Below are 27,469 nucleotides of genomic sequence, written 5' to 3'. Positions count from 1 at the left end.
GCACTCCCTTGTCTCTAGGGAGTCACCCCTCCTCCACTCCCTGAGATTAGATGGGGTCTCTAAGCACCTCGTGCCCTTTCTCCTGGCCATCGTGATTGGCCCAGGGATGGGCATGTGACCCAAAGTAGGCAGGCCAATCAGAATCCTTGCTTGGGATTGTATATGGAACATGGGGAGAAAAACCTCTTGGTCTTTCCCTTGGGTTTGCTAAATGGGCATGATGCAAGCCAGGCTGGGATTATCTCCATGCATCCCTTCTCCTGTTACCAGATGGAAGCTATCTGTCTGCAGTGGGAGAAAATGAAGCCAACAGACAAAGAGAAGCACAGAAGATGTGAGTTGCTCATTATTTGAGTTTTTTGGAGTCCCTAGACCTGGCCCCACCTCAATTAATGAGCCAGATTTACTTATTTACTTATTATTTACTCACTACTTACTTCTGCTTGAACTAGTTTGAATTTGGTTTCTGGCACTTGCAACCAAGAGTCCAAACAAGTACAAGATTCTTTCTTACACTATCATATGCAAAGTGTCTTTTTGGGAGCCTGTGCTTCTGTCTTCTCATGTAGATGGCAATCTCCTTCAGAGCTGGAGTTATTTCTTTCTTTAAAAATGTTTATGGTGGGGGCGCCTGGGTGTCTCAGTCAATTGAACATCTGGCTCTTGATTTCAGATCAGGTCATGATCTCAGGGCTGGGGATTAAGCCCTGTATTGGGCTCTGTGCTTGCACTCAGTGTGAGGTCTGCTTGTCCTTCTCCCTCTGCTCCTCCTGCCCCCTGCCCCCACTCTGCTTTCTCTCAAATAAATAAATAAAATCATTTTAAAAAGAGTTTATTGCATATTTTTATATAAAAGGACATAGGCAACAGATAAAACATAATAATAAAATGAACACTCGTAACCTGCTATGTGGCCTAAGAACTAGAGTATGACTCAGACATGACCCTGTCTGTGGGCTGCCCCCCATCCATAACCTGTCTGCCCCTAGGGGTAACAACTGTCCTAAATTTTATGCTTAGTATTCTCTTGCTCTAAAACAATTTTAGGACACATTTATATGACCTCCTTAGAACAAAGTTCTTTAGCTTTGATTGTTTTTAAGCTTTAGAAAAAATGGTTTAATATATGAAACTCGCTTTTTTTAAAACACACCATTTGTTTCTAAGATTCATCCATCTTCTTGCACGTAACTATACTTCATCTATTTTTACTACTGCATAATACTACCTTATAGGTACAGACCACAATTCACAATTTTTCCCCTCTCCTGGTCATGGACATCTGGCTTTTTGATAATTTTACTATTATAAACAATGTTTCTTTGAACATCTTTGTACTTGTCTTTCACATTGGTGCAAGAGTTCCGAGGGTGTATGCCTAGGAGAGGAATTCATTGCTAGGTTATCAGTGTGTGCAAGTTCAACCATACAAGATAGTCCCAAATCGTTTTCTAAAGTGATTGTACTTGCTTATCCTCCCCCACCACCTTGCCACTGCCAACATCCCAACCAACTTGGTGACCTACTTCTGTCTCCTCAGCTGAACCTAAAAGGGTTTTGGACTTGTATGATCAAAAATGGTTCACTTAGAGCACCTGGGTGGCTCAGTTGGCTAAACATCTGCCTTCAGCTCAGATCATGATCCCAGGGTTGTGGGATCGAGCCCCACGTCGGGCTCCCTGCTCAGCTCAGCTTCTCCCTATCCCTCTGCCTGCCATTCCTCCAGCTTGTGCTCTCTCTCTCTCTCTGTCAAACAAATAAGTAAATAAAATCTTCTTAAGAAATGGTGCATTTACTGATTGTCTTCAATAGTAGAGTGGATGGATAGATGGCATGAAAGACAGACATAGTTGGAAGCTGGAGAAAATGTAGAGATCATCTTCATTCAGAGAGGTAAACTACTGGCAACTCCACCATCTCAGATGATCAGTGCTGAGCAGAGATCTCTCTCTGGGCTTCTCTGGGCCAATGTCCTGGGACCCTCCTGGAGGCCTTCGTGATTGCCTGATTCTGACCCTCAGTGCTCAGCAAGCTCTTTACAGACACAAACTTCTAGTATGGACCTGCTCTGGGGAACTCGTGCCTGGCACTGCCCACCTTGGAGCATTCCAGAAGGAGCTTTTCAAATGTCTGTTCAGGCATGTCCCATGAGCCCGGGAGGGGACTTTGAAAACCCACTCCCTTGGGAATCCTATCTATGAATAATACCCCCTACATCCAGACGGGCCCTGATGTCCATTTCAAAGCACTCAGGTTTCCTTGCCCAACTTTACTCTAACTTTTTTCTTAAAATTTGTTTTTTTATAGGCAAGTCTTAGTACCATGGTAGAACTTTCTCACTGTTTTCAGCCACCCCCAAAATTCTTCATCTTAACACATACACACGTACACACGTGAGCGTGTGCACACACATACACACATCCACACACCCTCTCAGAGCATGCATTCCTCACTTCAAGTCCAAGGCCTACAAAAAGAGTTTTCTGTTGAAGGTCAGCAGCTCTGATTGCATTTCTTTATTTAGCACATTGTTTTTGCTGAAGCTGATTCCATTACCTTTGAGTTCACGGAAGTGGAGCCCATTAGAAGAGTCGGCAGTCAAGAGGCTCCCAAACAGGCTGAGAGATGCTAAACTTAGTTTCATTTGGCTACTGTGGTTTATTGACAGAGACTTCTCTCTCTCTCTCTCTTTCTCTCTCTCTCTCTCTCTCTCCCAATTTTAATGGAGCCTGCTTTATATTTTCCTGCTTTATAGCCACCAACCTGTTTAGAGTGGGAAGAAAGGAAACTTGGGGCTTCAGTCCCAGATGTCAACACGCACTCTTATCTCTGCCTTTAAATTCCCTACTCCTCCAGCAAGTGACCTACTTCCCATGGCCCTAACATGGCTCAGCAACACCCACATCCGGGCCTCAGGCTGGCCCAGGCAGGCATGCCGAAGAGGCAGCACTGTGTCTGGTCCTGGTGGAGGGGGTTATAAGATCTGACCGTTGACTGGTCTCTTGGCTTCTGACCTGTGCGTGTCCTTCACCCATCTTGATTGCCAGAGCCTGTGTGTCTGTGGAGGCAACTACTGCCTTCTCTGGCACCTGCTTCCTCCCTGTGGGCCCTGCCTATACTACTCTCGCCTATGGTTCCAGCCCTCCCTGTGGCTCAGAGTAGAACTAGGACACTGGCTTCGTCCTGGGGCCAGCTCTCTCATCTACAGAGCGGGAGTGGAAACATCCACCACGCCACGGAAGGTGGGCTGACACTTTATGCACAAATTGTCAGGCGCCTTAAGATTGGTGAAGATGAATCATTCGGACAATGTTTTGGGTTGACATCGTGAAGGGGATGCCGTCAGGGCCAGCTAGGGGTATGACTGGGAAGGGAGTTGGTCCAACGACTCCAAGCAACAATTTGTCAATATTTATTTAAACAAGGGGGGAAAAACATGTAATTATCTTTTGAGCTAGAAATTCCACGTCTAGGAATTTATCTGATGGAAACACCAGAGACCTACATGTGAAAGTGTTTGTTTGTGACATGGTTTGTATTAGCCCAAACCTGGGAGTTATCTCAATACCTATTTTTCTATCGGATACAGCTGCGTAGCCACTAAAGAAAGCATGAAATCGTATTCACAGACTCATATGAAATGATTTTCATGAAATATTGTTTGGTGAAAAGATGGTACAATTATCCTATCTTCATACTTGAAAGTAGTATATGGTCTATATATGTCTACATATGCTGACAATATTTCTAGACAAAGATGAACAGGTAACAGAGAATATTTTATAGGGTTGAAAATGAGGTGGAGGAGCAGTTACTTCTTGCTGTGTGCTCTTGTACTCTGAAGTCTTTGTCATGGGTAGGTACAAGTTACACACAATTTGAAATATTAAAATGAATGTAGGCTGTTTTTTATTCTAATTACTCACAGGCTTTTATTTCTGGAACACTTACATGTCCACAGGTAGTGGCTCTGACAATGACCTTTTTAAGAATGGAGAGACATGATACACATTAGGAAACCGAGAGAAGGATGTGGGATCCCCAAAGTTTGCCCCTTCCCACACCCAAACCAAAGCTGCTAGTCTCCTGTGGCTTTAAGCCCAGGAAAGGACCCTCCCCAGGTCCCTGTCACCACCACCCTATCTCCTAACCCTGGCCACACATCTGGCCACCCACTAGCATCCCTTCTCAGGCTCCCAATTCTATGTTGAGTATCACTTGGTGGATGCCAGGCCTCGGGCTCAGTGCTTCACATGTGTTAGTGTCAAGGTATTTGCTTTCTGCCTCCCTGCATCCCCACAGCTGGCACAGTGGGCCAGGTCTCCATAGCTTCCTCAGCTTTTGCCCCACTTCAGTCCACTCTTCACACAGCTGCCTGAGCCATCTTTCTAAGCCATAAGTCATAACAGTTATTGCCCTGCTTGAGCACTGGGTGTTATTCTATATGTTGGCAAATTGAACACCAATAAAAAAATAAATTTATAAAACAACAACAACAACAACAAAACCTTCCTATGGCTTCCTGTTGCCATACAATCCAGACTCATTACCATGGCTGAGACCCAGCATGACCTGGCCCCTGCCTCCCTCCTTTCCTCACCTCTCCCACTGCCCCTCACTCTTACTGCTCCAGTCACACTGGCTTTCTTCCCATTCCTTGAAGACGCCCAAGCATATTCCTGCCCCAAGGCCTCTGCATTTGCCATTCTCTCTAACTGGACACCTCTTTAGCTCTTTGCATACTTGCCCCTCATCATTCGGTTCTCTGCTCAGTGTTTCCAGTGTGTTCTAGGGAAACAGGGCACCGCTCCCCTAAATCCACCAACCATTCCATCCTATACCGATTTATTTTCTTATAGTATTTATCAGTGATGGCAGCAACCTTTGTAATTTGTTTGGGATCTTCTCCATAGAATTTCAATGCCATTCCTGTCTCTATGTCCATGGTGCTCTAACCGGTGCTTGGAGCATGGTGTGACTGCTGCCAGTGTTTCCGAAGTGGGTGGGTGCAGTACCTGGCACATTGCAGGTTCTCAGTGTTGGTGGAATCTCTGCTACTTACTTGCTGTGTGGCCTCAGGAAAATCACAATTTCTGCAGCTGTGAAATGGAGCAGGCTGGGAGTACGCAAGCAAACAGAGGACCTCTCTGAGCAGAGTGTTTTGGTTTTTTTCTCTGAGTCTATTATTCTAAAGAAGTTGCGTAGAAACGCAGACTCTGATTTTCCAGCTGGGGCCGTTTTCAGCCCACCTTCCTGCTCTGGGAAGCAGCACATGTGCCTGGGAGACTCTCCCGGGAGGGAGGGTTAGCCTGGAAAATATCCCAATGCCCAGGGGGAGTGGGGAGGCGTCTCTGGGGGTGTAGAACTATCTCTTGGAAAAGAATGTGGAAAGAAAGACTGGGGGAAAGGAACTCAGGCTTAAGGGAGGTAGTGTCGGCTGAGCCCTCCGACAATGTGTGATGCTCACGGTGGGGACACAGAAAGAATGAAAGATGAACATGACTATTATTATTACTGTTGCTAGGTCCTGGGCACTTCTGTGAAGGGAGGAAGCATTTCGAACTGCATTTTCACAGTTCTCTGCCTCATTTCGCCTTCACGACAGCTTTTGGGGCAGGTACCTTTATGAACCCTGCTTGGAGCCAAAGAAACTAAGGCAGAGAGGGAGGCTTGCTGCAGAGCCAGGATTCAATGCATTCAGACTCTTCCAATTTTGAGATTTCTTGGAGCTTCCCAGTCTTCTTTGCTTTCACTCAGCCCAACCTGTTTCCTCCCAGTTACCAGCAGGAGAACAACCACTCTGAAATGAGCGGAGCTGTTGGCTTGCTTTGGAGGGAACAGGGCTTGGGAGAGGAAGGAGCCTCCAAGGCCCGGGTTTGCAGGAGACTCCTGAGGTGCACCCCAGGGGCCTCCAGGTAAGGGAGAGAGTGAGCCAGGGCCAGACCCCCAAGGACCGCCTTTCCAGCTTTGAGGCAAGGTGGCTAAATCTCCACACAGCTTACAAGAGGCCCTGGAGGAAGCGGGACCTTTGGAAGGGGTGCGGCCCCTGAGAACAGAGACAGCTGCCCAAAGCAGGCTCCCACAGGCTGGGAACTGCGGCCTTCTGGGGCTGGATCCTCTGGCCCTCTCCTGACCCTCTAGGGGTGGGGCCAGGCCTCAGGTCACAACCTTCCAGCTGGGGGACAGGCCCAGCCTGTAGGTTTTTCCTCTAGAGCCAAGTCTTAGGGGCCATGCCTGACTCAGAACCACACCTGGAGCTTGGGCCTGCCGCCTATAGGGGTGACATTCTCCACCCTGACTCACTCCTTTCCCCAGAAGGACACACGCAGCCTCAACCATTACTGCTAGTCCTTCGGGATAAACACTCGAGGTCAAATCCTTTGTTCAAAGTCTGCAGGGAGCTGACATGACATGTCTCATACCTTCATGGGAATTTATCCACTCAAGGGTGTGTGGGAGCAGATGTACTGTTCCAGGGGCTGTAAGGGACTGGGAGTGGCCCCTGAAGAGGACACCGGGGAATACACTAGAGAAACAGGTCCCAGTCAGGCCTGGGGCCAGGCCGGAAGAACAGGTGGTGGAACCTGGAGGCAAAAAAGGAACGGAATTAGGTGCTTTTTCATTAGATCATTAGGTTTTAGGCAACACCACTGCTGGAGTTAGTCCGCTTTAAAAACCGGATGGAAGCAGTGCTATCAGGGTTTGGTGCTCTGGGAAGGGCCACCTGGGGTCTGCACGTGTCTTCCCCCTCCCCCAGCCCCAGCTCCGGCCCCCTTCCCAGCACCTCCCTCCCAACCAAGGTTCCGGAGTGGCCACCCACAGAGCAGCCTCAGGGCTGGGCGCTGAGTCATAAGGCTGTGGTGCCTGCCAGGGGGGGCCAGGGTGGCAGATGGCTTGATGTGGGCGTGACTGACGGGAGGGCAGATGGGAGGGGGCAGTGACCCGGGGGCCCAGCAGGGAGGGATCTGAGGAAGTGACCTGGGAGGTGGGCCGAGCCCTGCAATGAGCTTTCCTTTCCTGTGTGTCCTTCCTCCCGTTTTCCAGGGATGCTGTTCTCCTGGGGCAGCCGGCGTGGCCAGGTAGGGGTGGAAAGTGACCCCGAGGGGCTAAGGGCCGAGACCCAGGGCTTCCGCACCACCGGCCTGACCCGGCTGGTCCAACCGTGGGAGGCAGAGCCTGGCTGTGTTTATCCAGGCGGGCGCTTCCGGAGCAGATGGGCGCCTGTCAGTGCTGCCAGCCAGGAACTGGGCTGACGTCCTCTCACTGCCAAGTGGCAGGTGACTCGGGGGCCTGGAGGGGAACATGTGTTTGGTTTGGCTGTTTATTAGGGGAGGGCTCTCCGGGCTGAGAGCTGCCTGCACACCTGAGGGAACCCAGCCCCAGCTAGCGTAGGACACGGTGCCGACTCTGACCCAAAGACGCTGGGCCCTTCTGGTTCCCGAGAGCTGGGTGTCGTGGGAAGGGGGCTCCAGGGTCTCCCTGGAAGCCGCTGTTGAACTCTGCTTTATTAATCTTGGTTCCTAGGGCTGCCATAACAAAGTACTACGGATTGGGGGCTTAAGCAACCCAGATGCATGCTCCCACAGTTCTGGAGGCTGGAAGGCCCAGATCAAGGGGGGGCCAGGTCAATGCCCTAGGGAGACACTGTTCCATGCCTCTCTCCTGGCTTCTGGACATTGTCAGCCACCTTGCAGGGTCCTGGCTTGTAGATACATCATCTGTCCTCCGCCCCCCTCTTCATTCACTTGGCCTCCTCCCCTCCGTGGCTCCTGTGTCTGTTCTTTTTGGAAAGGACATCGGTCATTGGATTAAGGGCCTCTGCCCCTCCAGTAGGACCTCAGTTTAACTTAACTGTATCTGCGACGACCCTCTTGAGGACCTAATAAAGTCGCATTCTGAGGTGCTGGGGAGGACACTATTCAGCCCGGGAACTTGGGTTGCTCTCCTGCCTCCCTCCTATTCCTGTCTTTAACGTTTCCTCCCTCTCTGCCACTTCCTCGTGCCCAGGCCTGAGCTAGCAGAAAGGGTAAGGTTGCTGCTATCCCCAGCCTGACTCTGGAGCTGCAGCTGTTAATTAGAAAGAAAGCACTCTAGAGAGGCAGGGTTGTTTTGTTTTGTTTTTTAAGATTTTATTTACTTATTTGACACACAAAATGAGAGAGCATGAGCGTGGGGGAGTAGCAGGGGCAGAGAGAGAAGCAGGCTCCCCACTGAGCAGGGAACCTGACTCTGGGCTCAACCCCAGAACCCCAGGATCGTGACCTGAGCCAAAGGCGGATGTCCAACCCACTGAGCCACCTAGGCACCCAGAGGCCGGAATTATTTTGCTGATATGCTCTTCCCCATTAAGAGGCAATCAACTTACAACTGTGATTTTTTAATCCATTTTGGGGCTTCAGAAGCTTTTGGGAATCTGAGAGAAAGTTTTGGACTCCCACTCAGGATAAATGCATGTACAAGCACAGCTCTTTGGGTGGTGACACAGCCTTCCAGTGCCCTTCTGCCCGCAGGTTCCAGGGAGTGCCCTCTTAGGGCTAAGGAATGCCTGCCCTGGAGCCAAAAGAAGCCCCAGCTCCACAGCATCCTAAAGCTTGGGAGTTCAGGGGTTGTCAGACTAGTCAAGGACCAAAGAGGATTTCTTCACATTGGGTCATTATCAGTGTGTGTGTGTGTGTGTGTGTGTGTGTGTGTGTGTGAACACCCTGGTGTGCGCATGCCTTGCATGCTCTGGGGTAGGGTAGGCATCACTGGGGGGGACGTAAGAAAAGGAGGAGAGTCTGATGTGGTGTGAACATGTATTTTTCTCTTGTCTCAGTAGCCACCACACTGGAGACACTGTTGAGTAGAGGCCCAGCCCTGGCATGGCTCTCTAAGATGTATTATTAAATGGGAGGGTGTGGGGAGTTGAAGCATAATGCACCTAACATTATCCTGCTTGTGTAAAAACACCCACACTGTGTGTATGTATATCTATAGCATAAATATATATATATACACACTTGTACAGAGACTTCCAAAGTATAAATAGAAAACAGTGGCTTCTTCTGGGGAGGGGTCTAGCCCTGGAGGCATCAAAGGAGCACTTTCCTTGATGCTCCCTATGTTTTAGTATGGTTTGACTTTTCCAGTAAGAATGTATTAAAATGTTAATTGTGTGTTAAGTAAGTTAACAGCTTTTCAAAGAAAGGCTCTTGATATTTTTGGGCTTCAGATCCCTTTGAAAAGCTTGTGAAAACCATGGACCTGCTCTCCACCTGTGCACCTGCCCACTATAAGAACCCCAGGCTAGGGGATCCCTGGGTGGCTCAGGGGTTTAGCACCTGCCTTTGGCCCAGGGCATGATTCTGGAGTCCCACATCCAGCTCCCTGCATGGAACCTGCTTCTCCCTTCTCCCTCTGCCTGTGTCTCTGCCTCTCCCTCTCTCTCTCTGTCTCTCATGAATAAATAAAATCTTTAAAAAAAAAAAGAAAGAAAGAAAAGAACCCCAGGCTGGAGGGAAGACCAGTCCGCTGGTCCTGAAACTGACCCAGCTCCTTCCCCTGGAGGAGCCCACCTCCTTCTACAGCCAGGCCCCAGGGATGTCCTGCCCCCCTCTCCCCACTTCACACCCAGCGCCCAGCAAATTCTAGCCTAACTGTCCTTTGGGCCAGTGGTTCTCAAACTGGAGGTGATGGAATCACCCCGGGGGCTTGTTAAAGTGGATTGCTAGAGCTCCCGCACACCTAGGGTGCGGTCTGAGATTTCCTTTTCTAACAAGTGTCCAGGTAACCTGATATGATGGATCCTCCTGCTAGACTTTGGGAACCGCTGCTGTAGGTAAAGGGCATTAGTTGTGCCTTTTAGGGTTCACCTGGAATGCAAATGGGGGCTTCAGTGGGGAACAAAGGCTTGTCCCCTCTCCTGTGTGGTGGTGAGGAGAAAGGACAGTATCCCTGGGAATTGCTTGGGGGCAGGGAGAAGGGGGAAATCTTCTACTCTTCGGGGTTAGGACTAAGAGGTGCCTGCGCCAGAAGACCTGTGATTGTCTCAGTAGAAGGGGATCGTGCGGCCCAGGGCTCCACTCCTTTGTGTCCCATCAGCCTGTGCCTCCCTTCTGCACTGAGACAGAAGGTGGAGCTGCAAAGGCAAGGATAGGAGGGGTAAGAGGTAAGGGAAGGGCTCTGCAGCCCCTGCGCTTCCCTCTACTCTCTTCCAGGCCCCGAGGTTCTGGTGAATTGAGAGAGAGGGTCTTACCCACCCGCCTCCCCTCAAGGAACTTGACTGAACAAATCAGTGCCCCTGGCACCTGGCCCAGCACCTGGCACGCAACCAGCGCCCAGCACCTGTGCACTGAAGTATAGAAAGGTAGAGGCTCAGCCCCACCCAGCATGCGGGAGGACCAAAGCGGGAAGAAGGGGAAGGTTTCCTGGGGTGATTTTCCACTGCTTCCCTTTCTGTGTCTTACCCTCCAGCAAGTCCCAGTTCTCCCCTACTCCATGGGGAGCAGCGGTGGTGTTTGTGTTTTTTTCCCCTACAGTGAATGTGTCCCACCCTGGGGGTGGTTTAAGGGAGGACTCACAGCCCCAGTGAATTAAACCCCAGGGATGGAATGTGGAGCCTCAGGGCTAGTGGAGTTGTGCAAGGTCAGCTTCAGGAGCAGTGGGTTCTTGGAGGCCTTTCCACCCCAGTCCACATAGACCAGCCCTCTGGAATCTCTCTTTGGGCCTCAGTGGGAGTCCTAAAGATGCAGGTTTCCTGGGGGCTCGCTTTGGGGGAAGTGTTGCAGGTGCCACCACTGCGGGGGCAGGGAGTGGTGGGGGGGCTGGGCTGTGTGTGAGGCGCTTCTCGGGATGAGCTCAGCTGTTGTTTGGAGCATCCTTGTCCGCAGGACTGCCCCTGGAGTGATGAAAGAGGGCCAGCTGGCCAAATCCTAGCAGAGGCAGAGATAAGCGCCCTCACTGGATAGAGGGGCAGCGGCCATGGCTACCTGCCAGCTGAACCGGAGGAAGGGAGACTCCGTGAGGGGTGCAGCCTGGTAGGCCTCTGTCCCCCAGTTCCTTTCACCTGCTCATGTTACTTGAGCTCTGGCATTCAGAGAAGGGCTTGCCATGCCTTCTTCATCCTCCCATCCTCGCCACAGCACAATACAGGGAGACTGTGAACCCACTTAACGGGAAAAGAAACTGAGGGAGACAGTGTGGCTCAGGAGCTTGCTCTGGCTTCCACGGCCTGACTGCCTTTCTTTCCTGACCATTCCTCCCATTGCAGTTAGATTCCCAGTCCTCAAGGTCTGGCCTTCCTTGTCCTCTCAGGCCTCTTTCCGACCGTGTCCCTACACCCACCCCTCCCTGATCTCACGTCCTCCTGCACCTCCCGAATCTGAATCAGAGGCTCCAGCACCCTGCAGATGTGCCCCCACACTCCTTTCCCCACCTGCTGGGCATCTCCATCTGGGCATCCTGCCAGAGCTCAGCCCACTGTGCCCAAGCCCACCAGCTCTCCAGACTTCTCTCTGTTGATAGCACCCCTGTTCGTGGCCACCCACGTCCCGAGGCCTCTCTCTTTTGCCTCCATCCAGAACACACAGGGCTTTGTGGCACGACAGACACAGATGGGGCAGTGACATCCCACTTAAAACTCTTCTGGTTGGGGATCCCTGGGTGGCTCAGCAGTTGAGTGCCTGCCTTCGGCCCAGGGTGTGATCCTGGAGACCCGAGATCGAGTCTGGCGTCGGGCTCCCTGCATGGAGCCTGCTTCTCCCTCTGCCTATGTCTCTGCCTCTCTCTCTCTGTCTCTCATGAATAAATAACTAAAACCTTAAAAAAAAAAAAACTCTCTGGTTGCGAGCCACAGAATATTCCTACTGGAACTGCTGTGATTGATAACAGACCAAACTGAGCCAGTGTCTGACACAGCTGAACCCAGCCATTATAGTAGCATCATGGGACGTCTGGGTGGCTCAGCGGTTGAGCGTCTGCCTTTGGCTCAGGGCCTGATCCTGGATTCCCGGGATCGAGTCCTGCATCGGGCTCCTTGCTTGGAGCCTGCTTCTCCTCCCTCTGCCTCTCTTTCTATGTCTCTCATGAATAAATAAGTAAAGCCTTTAAAAACAAACAACAATGAAATGAATGGCAGCATCAGGTCCTTCAGCTCAGCACACACCCCGTACTGGCTCTGCCCTTAGTCCCACGGGGGGGGGGGGGGGGGCAGGGGGGGGAGCAAAATGGCCATTACCTGCTGTCTACACTCTCTAGGACAGGAAGGAGGAGGCCAGGGTGTCTTTGTGAGAGGGGCAGCAGGGAGATCACAAAGTGTAAGAGGCAGACAGGCGCCAGTCCTTAGGGCCCTTCCTTCTCCCCTTGCAGGGCCCCAGGAGTCTGTGCATGTCCACCTCCTCCAGGAAGCCCAAAAGCCCTCCCTGCCCCACTGGTCCAGTCTCACCAGTTTTCCCAGCTCTCTGTGGCAATGAGCTAGAATGAGAGATATGTGAGCATTGCAACATCCTCTCTCTTTGCCCTCGAGGAACTGGGAAGATAGCATCTATATGGACTCCACAAGAGGGTTAGCAATCCAGATGGTGGGCAAGAGTACCAGGTGAGGACTGAGGGGAGGTGATGGGAGGTGTGGATGGCCGAGGCTAGAGGGTGGGGCATCAGGGAAGTGTGCACATCCTTGGTGCAGTATATTGAAATGACAGTCGAGACAAGAAGACCTTGCCTGTGCCCACCAGTCCCAGACACTGGATGGCGGTGGGGGTTACCCAGGCCCTTCGTGGGGGAAGGAAGCTTAGCCTCACAATGCAGCCCAATGCAGACCACTCATCCCCTGCTCCCACCTGGATTGGGGTTGGAGCTGGGGTCTAGGGATAGTGGTTGGGATCAACAGTATTCTATTATGGGTTTCCATGAACAAATATTGACTGGGTACCTGCTTCGGGACCCAGTGAACGCAACAGGCAAATTATTCATTTACCAATGGATTTTTTGAGCATCTGTTACTGGGTTCAAGGCTCCATAGAAGGGAAGGAGCTCAAAGTAAAATGAAATGCTTGGTTCCAGAAACCACATTAGCCTAGGTTTTTGTTTTTCCACTTTTAATTATTGATGACAGCAGCTTCAGTACAGATATCAGAGAGCTGCTTCCTGCTCTCAGTCATGAAAATTTTGGTTTGGCCTGGCTTTTAACTAGAATTATTCCCTCTGATTTTCCCTACAAAGAGTTTTGGTTTTTTTGTTTTGTTTAAGATTTTATTCTTTTTATTTTTTTATTTTTTTATTTTTATTTTTTTTTAGGATTTTATTCTTAAGTAATCTCTACACTCAGTGTGGGGCTTGAACTCATCACCCCGAGATCAATAGTTGGGTGCTCCACAGGCTTAGCCAGCCAGGTGCCCCTAAAGAGTTCTGAATTATATGACTAAATGTGCTTGTAAAATTTGGAGGGCAGATACAGTCAGCTTTCATCAGCTTCTCTTTCTCTCTCTTTTTTAAGTAACATATTTCTTTCTCTTTTATTTCAGAAAAGAATCAACAAGAAAGTTTAAAAATGATCCAGATAACCCCTGGTTCTTGCTTCTTTTAAATGCATATGGAGAAGAGTTGAAATGCTATAGAAAAACAAGGATGTGAAGTAAAACTCTCTCTTTGCTTCCCTCCCCCGTTCCACTTCCTCTTCCTAAAGCCTTGTGCCATTCACGGTTTCTTACATATCTCTCCGGAAAAGGTTTAACGCATTTGTCAGCATCATAAATGCATTATGTATATCCTATTCTTAGAAGAAGGTTCTCCCAGAAGTTAGGAGAGGTTGCTCTCTCTGCCCGATGGTAGTTCATTTTTATGGGGTTTTCTCCTGTCCTGTCCTAACTGCATTTAAGAACCAGTCCAAGGAACCAGGTGTCCTGTGTAGCCCAGCCTTGGGCTAACTGGGTGACATCAGCAAGTCACTTCACCTCACTGAGGCTCAGTTTTCTCATGGTGAAAATGGGGATTCTGGTGGGGGTGCCTTGGTAGTGTGCCTGCAGCAAGGCCTGGTTAGCTGGGAGGCGTGCCATGCATATCAGAGCATTCTCTTAGCCCCTTTTGTAAGGAGGCAGAGCTGCCAGTTCTAAATAAATGTTACAGAAGGGCCTGTCAGCAGTTGCCCCTCAGAATGACCTGTCACTTCATTTCCCGGCTGCAGGAAGAAGAGCGTGGGAGTCTCCTGACAGGAGATGACGGGGTCACACGAATTCCTCACCCTCAGTGTTGGCTCCCACCCCAGGTGCTCAATTGATCCGACTCTGGAAGGCTAGACCCATCTGTCCTTGGCTGGGAAGGAATCCCTGCTAACAGCTGGCCAGGCCCCTGATATATGGCCCCTGTCACCCTCCCCCTCTGCTTGCTCTGATCTCAGGTTTTAAGATCTCTGTGACCCCTGCTTCAGGGGGCAAACGGCTCACAGGAAAGGTCTCTAACATCCTCTGGGGGCCAGAAGGTGACTTGGCTGTTGTCAGCAAAACTGCGTGCAGGCCCAGGAAGGCAGAAGGAAGGGCGACATTTCAGCCTGTGATGGGGGACTGTGATGATGGCAGAGGGGGACAGAGGCCCTTTGTGGTGTGCTAGGAAGCATCGGCCACAGCACTGCTCCTTTGCAGGTGTGGCATCCTTGGCCCTCCCAAATGCACTCCCACTTTGCAGATGAGGACCCTGAGGCTCAGGCAGCTGAGCCAAGTTGCTATTCAGTGAGTGAGAGAGAGGCAGAGCCAGGACCGGAGTCTGACCACGGAGTTCAGAGCTTGTGCTCTGCCTCTGTGCCAGGCCCGGGTGGGGACCAAACTGGGCCCCCAGAACTCAAGGCCACAAAGGGGCTGCCCACTCACAGGCACCCTTCTCTCAGGGTCTGCTTTTATTAGGCCTGCTCTCTCAGTATCCTCAGTGTCTAGAACAGTGCCTGGCACACAGTATGTGCCCAGGCAATCACTGTGGAATAAAGAAGAGAATGGATAGCAAAAGTGGCTGATTAGGGAACTAGATGAACCGCCCCCCATACTCCAAGGCTGATGCTCCCTAAACTTGTCTCAGAGCCCTGTGACAGATGATGTGAGCCTAACGCCAAGCCACCAGCCACAGTTTGGAAAGGGCCATGATCCCCACTTTCTACCTCTCTTTAGCAGCCTCTTTGCCTTCAGAGTCACACCTTTCCTGCTCTGCAGCACACGGCGAGGCCTGTGGGGTCCCCAAGCCAAAGCTGCCCCTGACCAGAGGGGTGAAGACAGGGGTGCCCAGCAACACGACACTAGTGTCAGGTCACACGGTGGCCCCTGCTGGCCTCCCAGGGCTGGGGGAGGAGCTGAGGGCACAGTGGGGTCAGCCCTGGTTCTGTCCTGCTGAGGCCCCAGTCCAGCTCATGGGGAGTCAGATGCCTGCAGCCCGGCCTATGAGGAGCACATATTAACAGTAAGGGCAGGAATTAAGGAGCATTTGCCACACAGTGGGCACAGGTGCCTTCCTGTGAAGTTTCCTCATTTAACTCTTCCAAAACCTTAGGGGTTCAGTATTCTTATCTTCATTGTGCAGATGAGAAAACAGAGGTACCTAAAAGTTACAATCTAAACAGTTGTAAGTGGGATTTGAATCATGGTGGTTCTTTTCTTTCTTTTCTTTTTTAAAGATTTTATTTATTTATTCATGAGAGACACACAGAGAGAAGCAGAGACACAGGTGGAGGGAGAAGCAGGCTCCCTGCAGGGAGCCTGATGCAGGACTCGATCCTAGGACCTCAGGATCACACCCTGAGTCAAAGGCATGCGCTCAGCCACTGAGCCACCCAAGTGTCCCTATAAATGGGTTTTGAACCTCAGAGCCCAGCTTCAGAGTTGTGTTTGCCTTCCCCCTGTTTGACTGCCAGCAACTACTGTCACTGTCAGGGCCAGGCCTCTGAGCAGCCTTCCCCCAGGGCTGCTTTCTTGGGCTCCTAAAGAGTGCTGTACAACCGTTGGGCCCTGCCTGTGCACCATCCAGATGAGCCACTGTCACCTCGAGCAACTGGGGGAAGAAACAGAAAGCCAGCTCTGGGGATGAGGATAGGGATGGTTAGGAAAGTCCCAGGGGAGGAGGAGAGCTGGTGGAGAATTGGCCACCCACCCAGATGACTGGAGGCAGGGTACTCTGAGCAGGGAGCAGAGTGTGCAGAGGCATGGGCACACAGGGTGTTTGGTGGAATGGGGTTCAGTTAGGGAGAGAGTGGGGCATAAAAGGGGAGAGCTTTGGGAGATAAAACTGGAAGGCTTACACGCAGAGCGTTAGGTCTGTATCCCTTCTCTAGGTGTGCAGGCTGAGACCAGTATTTCAGGCACCACGGCACCAGAGCTAGCCGATGGTAGTAGTGGGGGCCAGGCCCTGGGGGACATGCTGCACATGCACTCTGCCCCCCAGAAAATCCTGTGAGACATGGCCTCACCTTTAAGGCCTGGGAGCTTCCTACAAAGTCCTGAGCTTCCAGGTAAGAAGTCCAGCTCCTCTGCTGGAGAGAGGTGACCCTGATGGCGAGGGAGAGAAGCCCAGTCATCCCAGTGTCCGTCCCAGGCCTCATCTGTTCCCCATCTCCCTCCCACCAGCTGGATGACCCCTGGCAAGAAGAATAGAAGTGTTGGCCCAGTTGATGGTGCCCAGCAGAGTGGAGATGAGGTATCTCCATCACGCCCTGCTCATGCTGCAGCATCATGAACAAGTAAATGACTTGTCACACGCCACTGTGTTTTGGGGTGCTTTGTCACTTAACAATAGATATGGAACAGAAATTGGTCAGGAAGCTATCCTTGGAAGTGCTGAATGAAAGCACCCAATGCCAGGTGAATCACTAAGATGCTTTTCTCTTTGTCAGAGAAGCCTTTCCAGGTGGACCAGAGTGGTTCACCCAGGCCACTCCAGGCACTCTTCTTTCTGACTCACCTGTGACTGTTTCCCAAGCCCTGGCAGCAGCAGCTTTCTGGGGCTAGGGCCAAGGGACCCCATGTTGTTCCCCACCCCGCCGGGAGCCTTGGCTGGAGCTCCACACACCACAGGGCCCAGAGCGCTGCATGACTCCCACCACTGGGCTTCATCAGGCCTTCATCCCAAGCCACGTGCTAGCAGAAAAGAAACCTTCAGAGCCAAAGTGCCTGGTTCAAAGCCTAGCTCTGCCACTTGTTCCCTATATGACCTTGAACAAATCCAGCCACCTCTCTGAGCCTCCATCTCCTTATCTGTAAAATGGGGAGAATACTACTTGACCTTGTGAAGGTAAATGAGATAACATTTCTCAAGAGCCTTACACAATGCCTGGCATAGAAGTGCCCCCCCCCCATCTATATTCTTCTCTCCTTATTTGTAAATGAAGGGAAAAATTTTAGGTTCCAGTGACCCTTCCATATGTCATATACCTAAATCCTCTTCTCCACAGGTCAAGCCTGGAGTTTGAGTATGAATCATTGTCTGTGTTGTCTGTGGCTGAACTGCCAAGGCCCCATTGCAGGTCTACTGGGTTAAGGCTAGTGAGGGAGCAAGCCCTGCTTTCAGATTTGGAGACCTGGGCTCCAGCCTGCCCCCTGCCTTCCAGCCCAGCGGCTTTGGCATGTCCTTGACCCTCTGTGCAGCGGGGGTTAGTAGTTCCTGCCCTATACTGGCAGAGTTGCTGGGAGGTTCATGGGCACCAATGGGCCCAGAAGCACTTTACCATTAGCATGGTGTCAAGCATGCACCTGGATGATGCCATTTTTAATCCTTTTTGTAGGACTTGGTTCCCTAGAGCTATGTTGTCCCAAATTAAATAAAATTTAAAACCCAGTTCCTTAATCCTCTAGCCCCATTTCAAATACTCAGTAGCAACGTGCGGCTGGTGGCTACCATATTGGATAGCACAGATAGAGAATATTTACGTCATTACGGGAAGTTCCATTGGACTGCACTGCACTAGAGTTTCCCCCAAAGGGACAACCAGTAGGAATGAGAGACAGTGATGAAGAACAAGGAAGTTTGAGCAGAAATAGGGGGGTGGCATGGATTCTTTGGATTGTTTTGCAGACCAGATTCAAGGATGGTCATCATGTTCGACTACTTCCCTGCTAATAGCCATGCTGGACAGCTTCTCTGGAAACAAAGTTTTCTCACCATGAGATTAGGGAGCACAAGGGCTGACTCCAACAGGACGTAGCCAGAGGAGGCCAAGACCACAGGGCCATGCTAAGCACTGAATACTGATTGATCTTCTGGCATGGCTGGTGGTTGGGTGGGTCCACATGCTGACAGAGCTTCTCTTTCTGTTCCCAGTGCAGCCTGGTGGAGAGGGTGTGCCAGGCAGCAGGGCAGCAGTGCCAGGACGATGATGTCTGAGTCTGGTGCTAAGGGACCAATTAGCCAGTCATGGGGTGCATCCCATGACTCTGCCGCCAAACCACAGAGGCTCTCTGAGCCCCGGATCCTCTCCCAGTGAAGGCCACGGCACCGGGAACGCAGCACACGCAGGATCACCAGCACCGGCCAGTGTAGTTTGACCAACAGGCCATGGCAGGAGAGGCCTGGAGAGCAGAAGGGAGAGACTCAAGAGCCCACTCCGAGAGGGGCCCAGTGGGGAGAAGATGCCAGGGAATATACATTTTCTGCCTTGCCAGGTAGGGTTCCTTCCTGCCCTCCCAACTTGACACACGAGCCATATCCGTGTAGGGACGCAGACTTACGTGCAGCAGGCACCCGGACACGCGCACACAGATCCACCCAGAGATGGACACAGACACAGACACCCAGACATGGAAGGCGATGTGGCCTCCTGGGTGCAGGTACACGTGCACAGGCACCAGCTACCAGCAGCCAGAATGCCCCCTTTTCCTCCTACACAAGAAACCTTCCACTAGCCAAAATGCCAACCGTGTGTCTCCAAACAAAAACAGTCCCAGGGGCCTCCCTGGCCCTCACTGACTACAAATTAATCCCCTCTCCCCTTCCCCCCACCCCCGAAGTGCCACAAGCCCCCACACCCCGCACACGGGCTGGGGGAGAGGGTCACCGAGCTGGACACGTGGCATCTCTGCTCTCAGCCAGAAGCTCCTTCTCTTCGGACAGTGAGAACGTGAGAACACAGCATCTGTTCTTGGGGCTCCCCCGGGCACACCTGCTTCTCCCCCTCTGTCCCCTTGTAATCTTCACAGCAGCTTTAGTTTTCCCACGGGGCTTCTGGAGCAGGCAGGCAGCATGACAGGTGACAAATCAAAACTCATTGTCTCCTGAACAGGTGTGTGCCAGGGCTGGGGGGCAGGGCGGGAAGCCAAGTTGGGGTAAGAGTTCCTAGAAGTCTGTGGAGCCCTGGAGTGTCATGAGTCTGGTCTGGAACCCTGTTTTTAGCAGTTGGTCAGTCACAGCTGTCAGAAGCTAGGGCTGATTTCCTCCCCTGCCCCAGTGTAGGGCTCACTCTCCGCATAGGCTGTCATGGACTTGAGCTACCCGCTTAGGGCCAGGCTTTCTTCCCAGGCCAGAGCTGTACAAGGAGTTCTCAGAAGAAGCCCAGGTCCCATCCACTCAGCCCCATGTTTTGCTGCCCACCCAGCAGCTGCCGGCAGACGTAGGTGCTGGCAGGCCCAGGTGATCTGCAGCTTTCAAGCCGTCGGCCTCGAGGCTGGCAGGTTATCCAGAGCCTCAGCCTCAGACCCAGTGAAGGTTTAAAATAAAGTCACCCACCCGTCTCTGAAACCACAGGAAATATCTGTGCCAACTCAGGGGATTACATACTGCCCTGCTTCATGCCCTTTCACAATCAACAGAGCAAGATTTTTAAAATGATAACAGATCACTTTATTTTTATTATATTTTTGAGAGGAGAAGGTGGGGAGGGACAGAGAGAGACTCTGAAGCAGGCTCCTCGCACAGCACAGAGCCTGACATGGGGCTCCATCTCACAACCCTGAGATCATGACCTGAGCCGAAATCAAGAGTCAGATGTTCAAGGGACTGAGCCACCCAGACGCCCCAGTAACCGATCACTTAAAACTAACAATTTAAAAATGCTAACAGTTAATATTATTTACACAATAATAGTTCATTAAAAATTATAATAAAAAAAGAAAAAAATTATGACTCTTTAGAATGTAAGCAACAATATAAACCACAAAGGCAGGTACTTTTGTCTATTTTGCTCACCGATGTGTCCCAATAACCGAGGCCAGTGTTTGGCACATTGCAGGCACTCAGCAGGTATTGCTGAGTAAAGTGCTTGCTATGTGCTGAGCACTATTTAAGGGCTTTTCAAATATTAATTCATCTGATCTTAACATTGTGAGATGGATGATATTATTCCCATTTGCAGACAGGGAAACTGAGACACAGAGAAGCTTAGTAACCTACCCAAAGGCACACATCCAGGAAAGGGAGATTTCATGCTCAAGCAGCCTGGCTCTGGGGTCTGGGCTTCTGACCACCATCCCCTCACTGCCTTGCTTTTTAAATTTTTTTTAAAAAGATTTTATTTATTTATTCATGAGAGGCACAGAATGATAGGCAAAGACATAGGCAGAGGGAGAAGCAGGCTCCTTGCCAGGAGCCTGATGTGGGACTCGATCCCAGAACCCCAGGATCACTACCTGAGCCAAGGCATGTGCTCAACCACCGAGCCCCCCAGAGCCTCTCACTGCTTTTATTGACGGCAACATCATGTTAAAACTCTTCTGCTATTTCATTGACCATAGTTTTGTTTCATTTCTTTAACAATGATGTGTTGACACTTATTTCTCCCACCAGACTACCATTTCCCTGAGGCCAGTGGAGGCAGGTGTGTCTCAAACACAGAAAATGATTCCTAGTCGTAGAACGAATGAGTGGATTTCCTTCCATCTCACAGTATTTATGTGTCATTCACCAAATGGCTTAGGAATTCCTAGGGGTCAGGAAGGAACCAAGGTATCAGTGGCTAAAAGCACAGACTCCAGAGTCCAAATGGCTGGATCTGGATCTTCTCCTCTCCCCCTTAGTAGCTATGTGAACTTGGGCAGATTACTCAACCTCTCAGGGCCTCAGTTTGGTCCTGTTGTTGCCTGTCAAATGGAGATAATAATGGTTTTTGGCTTCTAGGGTTGATGTGAGAATTAAATGAGATAATGCTTGCTCAGAGCTTGGCACACGGTAAGGGCTCCATAAATGGCACTTATTGTCACTGTTAATAGGGTGGTGGTGTCACTTCTGCTTACCCTGTATCTGATGTGAAGTCAAGGCCGCCTATTAGCCCTTCCGCAGGCCACAGCCAGCAGCTCGTTGGCAGGCGCCTGCAGCAGGCATGACCCACTCCTCCCCATCTGTCAGGGTGAGTCCTTCGCCGGTTCCGGTCAAAGCCTACAACCTACTTATTAGGTTAATTAGATGCGACACCTTTCTAAAGATACCCTGGCTCCAAAGCCAGCCCTAACATCTGAGCCGAGGACCCGAGGATGTGGCGAATGACAAGTTCTCACGGGACCTCCTGTTGGGGTGGAGGGGGCAGGAGGAATCACCCCATCCCTCTCTCGGGATTTTGGCTGGCTCCTGGAGTCTTCTTTGGGTAGGGTGGCCCAGTTAAATTTGAATTTTACATAAATGCCAAATTTGTATCTTAATAAAGTAAGTCCCCAATATTACCCAGGCATGCTTATATTTAAAAAGTATTTGGTATTTGCCTGAAACTCAAATTTCTATGGGCATCTCCTTTTTGTGCCCCCTGAAGCCGGCTCCAAGCTGTAGGGCAGGCAGGAGCATGAGATGAGGGTGCGGGAGGGCACCCCACCCAGCTAATTGAAGGAGCAGGAGCAGGAGCAGGACATGGTCGGGCCCTGCTCCCCACAGCCCTGGCACCCGGGCCCCACTCTGGGCCTCCTGGGTCTGAGGTGAGGTTGCCTGGGGACCAAGTGGAGCCTCCCTCCCTGAGGGAGGCTCTGCTGAAGAACAGGGCGCTGTTGCCAACTCGGAGTTGTTTGCACTTGAGCAGCTCCCTCGGGCACAGGCCCCCTTCCTGGTTAACATCCTGGATGGGAGGACCAAGAACAACAGCCTTTTTCCCCAGAGAGGTGTTGACATGCAATCCCAGGAGCACAGCAGGTGAGGAAGGGCTCTGAGGCCCACGTGGTACAGGATACGGAAGACCCTTCCCTCCTATTACCTGAGGGCCCCCGAGAAGATGAGGGGTTTGTCCAATGTCGCAAGGGGAGTCGTACTGGAGGTAACCTAGACCACTGTCTCTGGACAGCCCATTCCCATTCCTTCTTGCCCACCTGATTATCTTTCTGTGCCTGTTGAGAGCAGTTGTTGCCAGAACAATTTTGATCCTCAAACTCAACAATTGAACTAGACCCATCATCTTCCTCCTCCCACCTGTGATTCTACTTGTTTCTACAGCTCAAGACATGGTAGCCCATTCACCCAGCTGTGCAAACTAGAAACTCAAGCATCATCCTGGGTGCCCCTCCTTCCCCTTGTCCTATCAGTCACTAAGCCCTGTTCATGCCATCTCCTTTGCAGCCCTTGAATTTGCCCACCTCCTTCCATGGCTCCCACCACCTGCATGCACACAGCCATCATCCCGTGCCCAGCTCCCGAGTCAGCTGCAGACTGGCCCCATCTCCAGGCCACTCTGCCCCAGAAGCAAACAAGACATCAATCTGCACATGCCCACCTCCACCCTCCCTTCTTACAGGTCCATCACTGGCTTCTTATTTCTAGGGTCAGAATTGGCCTCCTTCACATGCTTACAAACTTCTTCACCATCTAGGCCTGTCTGCCTCTCCCCCTGCTCTGAGCGGGAATCCTCCTGTGGGAATCCCTCCCTTCACTGTGCAGTGGACCAACCCTCCTTCACTCCTTCCGTGAACAAAGCTGTCTTTTGCTTCAGGGCTTTGCAAGTGCCGTGTCACCTGCCTTCCTCCGCTGATCCCTACTTGTCCTATCTGTCCATCAGACCTTTTGTGTGTAGGCTCCATGTCCTTCAGAAAGCCTCTCCTCATCCCTGTCAACCCTCAGAGGCTGAAGTGGGGACCTCCCCTGGGCCCTGGGTGGGCAGAGGCCAGGTCTAGCATATTCCCTGCTACACCTATAGTAACCAGTGTGGTGCCTGGCACACATGAGGGGCTCACTAATTATGACTTTTTTTTTTAATTTTTATTTATTTATGATAGTCACAGAGAGAGAGAGAGGCAGAGACACAGGCAGAGGGAGAAGCAGGCTCCATGCACCGGGAGCCCGACGTGGGATTCGATCCCGAGTCTCCAGGATCGCGCCCTGGGCCAAAGGCAGGCGCCAAACCGCTGCGCCACCCAGGGATCCCACTAATTATGACTTGCAATCGTTACTACCAATGTCTGGGTCAGACCAGATGGTAAGCGCTGGGAAGAGAAAAGAAAGAAAGGACAGGTCGGCCCAGCAGTCTTTCATTTCCAGCCACACAACAGACTTGCCTGGATTGCTTTACAGAAATATTGATGCCCAGACACCACTCCAGAGATTCTGATTCTTTTGATCTGAGATGAGACCAAGCATATGGGTAATTTTAAAATCTCTTCTGATATTCTAATGTGCAGCTGGGGCCTGGAAGCCCTGAGTGAGGTCTGAGTGTATGGTCTCAGCTCAGTAAATTCTTGCTGACTGGTGTCCATTCCTACTACTCTTTGTTGGGAGCAGGAAGGCGGGCGGGGGGAAGGGTGTCCCCAGCCATTTACCTCTGTGCCCTAGATTCCCTTCCCTGAGGAATGGTTCCCTGAGCTGAGGACCTCCTCTGCCTGCTGCCTCCTGCCCACCCCATCCATATACACCCTCCCCATGGAGCCCATCTGGCAACCCAACGTTGGATCTATGGGGAGACAGCCAAGCCTGGAGGAAGCACAGGGGCTGGGGTCTAGCCCAGCAGGCTGGGTCCTCCATCTCCTGCCAGAGTTGGCTCCAGGGGAGTTCAGTTGGTTCAGTAAATATTTGCTGAGCATCCAGGCTGAGCAGGGTACTTTGCCAACGGCTGGGGAGACAGAGGTGAATCCAGGAACCGAGTCTGACTGAGGATCAGTGCCATATCTGGCCCTGGGCGGGAGCTCAAAGAAAAATTGGCTGGGGAGTGAAAAAGTGGCACTGGCTGTCTGCACCACTAGCCTCTGAATCCACCTCCACTCTCTCCTGAGCAAATAGAAAGCTGTGGGCACCGTGTCCCCCCCACTGCCACCCCTCCGAGTTTACTATGGCCCAGGGTGACTGGAGCTGTTGCATCTGATTCTCCTGGGAAGCTTGTTAAAAACACAGGTGCCTGGACCCAGCTCCAGAAATCTGATTTGGAAGGTCTGGGGTGAGGCCCAGTGCTCTGCACTTTCAGCAAGCTCCCCAAGGGATGCTAATGCAACAGGTGGTTGGAGATTTCAATAGGTAGCTGCCTTTAAGCACCACATCAATGTCACTTCCCCAGATTGCCTGATGCATTTTGGGGAAGAAGGGAGGTGAACAGTGGCTCAGGGCCCAGCCCTACGTGGCTCTGCTGGACTTGCTTCACGGCTCCCATTCCCTAACATTCTCCAAGTGGGCCCTGGGGGCAGTGGGCTGTATGATGTGATTAATCCTCATGCCAACCAGGAAAAGCTGGTGTTATCCCCAATTTATAGACCATAAAGTCAAGTTACTTTTCAAGGTCACATTGCAGAGAGAACTAAATTGGGGTTTGGGTTCTCAGGTTGCTCACAGACCCTGGGAGAGATTAACTTGTACAAACCACCAGCAGCTCCAAGCAGAATGAAATCAATGTGCCAGGAGAGGTAAATAAAAGTGCTCAGCAAGTGCAGAGAAAGAAGCAATTAATGCCTACTGGGGAACAGTGGGGGACAGTCCCCAAAGGAGGTAGAGGCACTGAAGCTGGATCTTGCTAGAGGAGTTCAATTTTGATATTCAAAGAAGCAGGAGGAAGGAGTATCTGGGTGGCTCAGTTGGTTAAGCATCCAACTCTTGATTTTGGTTCAGGTCATGATCTCAGGGTCCTGAGATTGAGTTGCCAGTCAGGCTCTGTGCTCAAAGGGGAGTCTGCTTGAGATTCTCTCTCTCCCTCTCCCTCTCCCTCTCCCTCTGCCCATGCCTACCCCCCTCTCTCAAATAAATAAATAAATCTTAAAAAAAAAAAAGGAGGGCAATACCAGGTGAAGGACATGAGGTGAGTGAAGTCACCAAAGTGGGAGACACATGCTGTGTGGAACAGTGGGTGAGGGGGGTGCTGATGGGTCACAATGGAGGGTATACTGAGGGACATGGGAGTGACCACACAGGACAGGTCCTCCTAGGCCTCTTACCTGGTGGGCATGGGGGAAACAACCAGAAAGGTCTGAATGGGGGAAGTAACAAAGCTGATTCAGCTTCAGGGAGGTGACTTTGGGGAAAGAAGGCTGAATGCAGGTGAGGAGGCCATACAGGCAGGGACAGTGAGTTACTGTGCCTCTCCTGGTCAGTTTGTTCATGTCTAAAATGGAGATACTTGTCCCTCCCTGACATTGTGAAGATGGAAAAAACGGGAAGATGGGAAAGGTGTTGGTGAGACCCCTGGCACAGAGGTCAGCATCACGGTGTGGGGAGCCATGTGGACAATGAGGTACTTTGGCTGGAGACCCCAGGAGCGCAGCCACAATACACGGCATCCAAAGAAGATCTAGGACCCGTGTAGACCCAGATGTACCATCGGAACCCACAGAGAGACAGAGAGAGAGAGAGAGAGAGAGAGAGACAGAGACAGAGACAGAGACAGAGGCTCATGGGAAGCAGGACTGCAAACAGACCTGTTTCTCCATAGAGAAACCAGTGGCCAGAATTTTGTTTCCTACAGAGCCTCAGGGGAAGCTGCCCTGAGCCAGCATCTCAGGGAGGTCTTGACCAGGACCAGCCTCATCTCCAGCTGGAGTGGACTACGGGAGACACTACAGTTGGAGGGGCTCAGGGTCCCTGGGCAAGAGTGATGCGAGGATGACTTGGTCCAGAGGGGTGTCTGAAGGTGTCCAGTCCAACTTCCTGCCTTGGTGTGAATCACTCCTGCAGTGTGCCCAAGAGTGCTACCACCATCCCTCTCTCTCCAACCTTGGCCCAGCCCCTAAGTCTTAGCCCACTTGGGGCCATTGTGCCACCCATGTCAGCCACTTTAAGCCTCACAACTCCAGGAAGAGTTTTTCAAACCTAATTTTCCCAGTGAAAAAACAGCATCAACAAGTCAACACAACTAGCAGGTGGAAAAGCTGGGGTTCAAACCTAGGCCTTGGATGCTAAGGGCTGGGTTTTCACCCAGTGCGTCATGTACCTACCACTCAGACAGGGGCCTAGCTGTCCTTTATAGACCACACATCTGGACATCAGAACACTAAGAAGCCAGTTATGTAAGGGCAAGGTGTGAGTTGGTGAGCTCATTGGAAAATGCTTCCTGGAGGAGGAAGTGCCATTCTGGAGGAGGCCAGTGGCCTCTCTGGGCTTGCTTGGTTCCCCCAAGGGTAGGGAAGCTGTCTTTCCAGAAAGACACAGCCTTGACCCAGGCCTGTTCCCTCCTCCTACCTGGATTCCTTTGGGATCTGTGGGTGTTCAGTCCTCAGGAGTGTGGAAGAGCACATGCTGTCCTGAGACCTTTGACTTTGATCCCTACATATGTAGGCCACTTGTTCTCAGAAGAGGGTGGTGTCATGTTCCTGTCTCTTAGTGCCTGAGGCTGCAACATCCCCAGAGTCCACTGTGTGGGCCTCACCATTGTTGGTTGAGTCCAACAATTCATATTGCTCAATGGCACACTGGCCTCATGGTAGAAATTTCCCCACTTGGTGGACAGACCACACCTGTATTTTGCATTTGTGTCACCAGAGGGTCCATTTAGTCATTTCCCTCCAAGCAAGGGCAGGAGATTTCAGAAGAGCCTGACCTTGTCTGTGGAATAACCACACTTTCTTTTCTTTGTTTCTTTGTTCTACCCTCTTACCTTCCCGTAACTTCTTCATCACTTCCATATGAAGCAACCATTTTAACGATCTCCCTGCCAAGCCATTGCCTCAGTTCAGGCCTCCTCAGCTGTCTTTGTTCCACTGACAAGGGAAACTGTCTCCCAGGACCTGTTTCTCTGAATGAAGCCCATTCCTCTCTGTTCCACCCTACCTGGGGCCAGAACTGTCCTTATTGCTTTTGTTTTGGATTTTATTTAATTTTTTTCTTTTTTTTTTTATTAAATGTTTCTTCTCCTCCTCCTCCTCCTTCTTCTTCTAAGATTTTATTTATTTATTTATTTGACAGAGAGAGAGAGCATAAGTAGGGGGAGTGGTAGGCAGAGGGAAAGGGAGAAGCAGACTCTCCACTGAGCAGGGAACCTGATGTAGGACTTGATCCCAGGACCCTGAGATCATGACCTGAGCCAAAGGCAGATGCTTATAACCAACTGAGCCAACCAGGTTCCCCAGTTTTAGGAATAATTTTTTTTATTTCTTGTTCTGGGAGATGAGTTCTTTTACCTCCTTCATGCATCATCTCCTCTTCCTTCCTCCAT

At 51.1% G+C, this 27,469-nt stretch overlaps 1 long non-coding RNA gene across 9 annotated transcripts in view; it reads left to right on the top strand.

Annotated features, from left to right (window-relative positions):
* LOC112672323 (uncharacterized) overlaps nucleotides 1–26,865 on the top strand; it is a 33,203-nt gene extending 6,338 nt beyond the window's left edge. Inside the window, exons 1-6 of one of the 9 annotated variants that reach the window (XR_007406707.1) lie at nucleotides 6,951–7,079; nucleotides 10,197–10,345; nucleotides 12,346–12,574; nucleotides 13,500–13,609; nucleotides 14,159–14,239; nucleotides 16,575–26,865. This is a non-coding gene — a long non-coding RNA (uncharacterized LOC112672323). Of the gene's footprint in view, nucleotides 1–270; nucleotides 335–6,950; nucleotides 7,080–10,196; nucleotides 10,346–10,853; nucleotides 11,016–12,345; nucleotides 12,575–13,499 lie in introns of those variants that run through there. The other 8 variants (XR_004810200.2, XR_004810198.2, XR_007406706.1 and 5 more) reach the window with 8 other exon arrangements.
* Nucleotides 26,866–27,469: the final 604 nt, after the last annotated feature.

This window comes from Canis lupus, chromosome 28, assembly GCF_003254725.2.
Source record: "Canis lupus dingo isolate Sandy chromosome 28, ASM325472v2, whole genome shotgun sequence".
Lineage (NCBI taxonomy): Eukaryota > Metazoa > Chordata > Mammalia > Carnivora > Canidae > Canis > Canis lupus.
The sequence above is the reverse complement of the archived record's forward strand: the minus strand, read 5'-3'. Positions and strand labels throughout refer to the sequence as shown.